Raw genomic sequence first — 2,908 nt, forward strand, 5'->3', positions numbered from 1 at the left:
CTTCCTCTTTCTTCTTCTTCTTCTTCTTTCTTCTTCTTCTTCTTCTTCTTCTTCTTCTTCTTCTTTCTTCTTCTTCTTCTTTTCCTCCTCCTCGTCCTCCTTCTTTTTCCTCCTTTTCCTCTTCCTCCTCCACCTCCACCTCCACCTCCACCTCCACCACCTCCTCCTCCTCCTCCTCCTCCTCCTCCTCCTCCACCTCCACCTCCACCTCCTCCACCTCCACCTCCACCTCCTCCACCTCCTCCTCCACCTCTTCCTCCATTTCCTTCTCTTCCATCTTCGTCTTTCGGCCGAGCGTGTGAGACGTCAGCATCAAGAGCGTAAAAATATGTGAAGAGATGCGACCTACAAGAAGCGAGGGAGGGAAGGAGGGAGGAAGGGAGGGAGGGAGGGAGGGAGGGAGGGAGGGAGGGTAGGTGGGTGGGAAGGAGGGAGGGATGAAGGGACGAAGGGAGCAAGGGATTTAGGGAGGGAGGGAGTGAAGGAGGGAGTGAGGGAGGAAGGGAGGGAAGAAGGGTGGCGGGCGGCGTGTGATGAGGCGTATGGAAGAACACAAACAGAGGGAAGCGAGCGCCCGCGTGCGCGCCACGGGCTGTGTTTACCTTCCTCACAACAACACCTTTACAAGGGAGGGGAGGGAAGGGGCATAGGTAGGGAGGGGGGGGCGGGAGGAAGGGGAGGCGGGAGGAAGGGGGAGAAAAAGACAGAGATGGGAGAAGAGAGGAGAGGTGAGGAGAGAAGAGAAGAGAAGTGAGAAGAGGCGAGGTGAGGAGAGGAGGGGAGAGCGGAGGGGAGAGGGAGATGGGGAGGAAGAAAGGGAAGGAAAGGGGAGAAGGAAGAGGGGAGGGGAGGGGGAGGGAAGGTAGGGGAGAAGAAATGGCAGGAAGAGGAGGGAGGGGAGATATATGGAGGAAGCAAAAAGAAAAGATTGGGAGTCGAGAAATGGAAGGAGGGAGATATAGAAGAGGAACTGGGGGAAAGAAAGAAAAAGGGAGAGAGTGGGCAAAAAACAGAAGAAAAAGAATTTATGAAAAGGGAAGAAAGAAAAACGGGAAATAAAGGCAATATGGACAGGAAAAGAGAGGAAAGAAAGGAGAAGCCGATCGAGAGAGGGAGAGGACAGGGATAATAAATATGAAGAGGAAGAAGGGAGGCAGAGGAGCCGAGCTGCAAGGAGATCTAATTGACGAAGAAGGGAAGAGATGGAAACGCCAAAACAGTCAGGTATAAAGGACAGGCGGAGAAGAGGAAAGAAGCGGAATGACAAGAAAATGGAGATACAGGCAGGGATTGAGGAAGAGAAAGATAAATTGGAAGAAGCGACGGCCATAAAGGGACGAAAAACAGAACGAAGAACAGGGGAGAAAAGGGACTGCAAGACTTTAATTGAAGAAAAGCAATAACAGGCCAGACAAATAGCCATAGATAAAGGTGAGACACAGAGAGGGACACGTAAAGGCAGAGTGATAGATAGATAGAAAGATAGATAGACAGACAGGAGAGAGAGAGAGAGAGAGAGAGAGAGAGAGAGAGAGAGAGAGAGAAGAGAGAGAGAAGAGAGAGGGGGGGAGAGGAGGGAGGGAGGGAGGGAGGGAGGGAGAGGGAGGGAGGGAGGAGGGAGGAGAGAGGGGGAGGAGAGAGAGAGAGAAAAGAGAGGAGGGAGGGGGAGGAGGGAGGGAGGGAGAGGGAGAGAAGAGAGAGAGAGAGGGAGAGAGGAAAGAAGAGAGAGAGGAAAGAAGAGAAGAGGAGAGAGAGACAGAAAGACAGAGAGACAGAGACAGAGACAGAGATAGAGAGAAGACAGAGAGAGAGAGAGAGACAGGGGAAAAGAGAGCAGAGAGAGGAGGAGAGAGAGAGAGAGAGAGAGAGGAGAGAGAGGAGAGAGAGAGAGAGAGAGAGAGAGAGAGAGACAGAACAGACAGACAGACAGACAGAGAAAAACAATAACAAAAAGTGAATATATATCTACTAAATGAATAAATAAATAAACACACGTAAAGTAAAATACAGAAAAGATAACATACCCACTACAAAACGGAAAAGAGAAGAGAAACAGGGCCGACTTAACAAGGCTCTTCCATCCTCACAGGGGCGAGGGAGAGGCACCGAAGGAGAGACCGAGCGAAGGCAGAAAAAAGCGGTGACACGAGTAGCACGCTGGAAGGGAGCCTCCAGGGGCGCGAACGGGGGTCGACCATACATATCCGCATATTCGGGTCCTTTCCTATGTGGGAAGAGGGACAGGGAGGGAGAAAGAGGGAGGGAGTGAGGAAGAATGAGAGAGCAGGAAAGAGAGAGAGAGAGAGAGAGAGAGAGAGAGAGAGAGAGAGAGAGAGAGAGAGAGAGAGAGAGAGAGAGACAGAGACAGAGACAGAGAGAGAGAGAGAGTACACATTAGGGGAAAAAACGAGAAATAATATATACCTGATAAACGGCCGAGCGAGTAAAAGCAAATGATAAATTCTGCCAGCGAGGGAAAAAGGGGAAGGGGAGAGGGGGGGAGGGGGGCGCATGAAATATATCGCGTAATTCTGTCCATCACTTCCCTTGTTATTGCACAATTAATAATGGCTCCGGCCTCGTGCTTCCGCGGACCTCGTTCTTTACTTCCCTCTCCGAGCAATACCGTACCTGTGAAAAATGGCGGCCGCTGTAACTAGCCCACTCTTTTTGATCTTTCTTCTCAAACTCCTTTGGTCGTAACGTATAGCTTACATTCTCCTTTCTCTAAGATGTTTTTACCTATTTTGTTTCTCTTTCTTTCTCTTTCTCTCTTGTTTTTTCTTTTTCTTTTTCTGTTTCTTTCTCTTTCTCTTTTTCTTTATTTCATCTTCTTCTCCTTTCCTCCAAAAAATTAATCAAAACCCGACACGTCACCTTCGCCTTTCTATGAAAACGTGATCTTTTT

General features: G+C 49.7%; 1 protein-coding gene across 1 annotated transcript in view; it reads left to right on the forward strand.

Annotated features, from left to right (window-relative positions):
• The window catches only part of LOC119578521 (ribosome-binding protein 1-like), a 14,847-nt gene that overhangs the window by 11,500 nt on the left and 439 nt on the right, over window positions 1–2,908 (forward strand). The gene's annotated exons all lie outside the window — the stretch shown is intronic.

Source organism: Penaeus monodon, chromosome 11 (genome assembly GCF_015228065.2).
Source record: "Penaeus monodon isolate SGIC_2016 chromosome 11, NSTDA_Pmon_1, whole genome shotgun sequence".
NCBI classification, from domain to species: Eukaryota; Metazoa; Arthropoda; class Malacostraca; order Decapoda; family Penaeidae; genus Penaeus; species Penaeus monodon.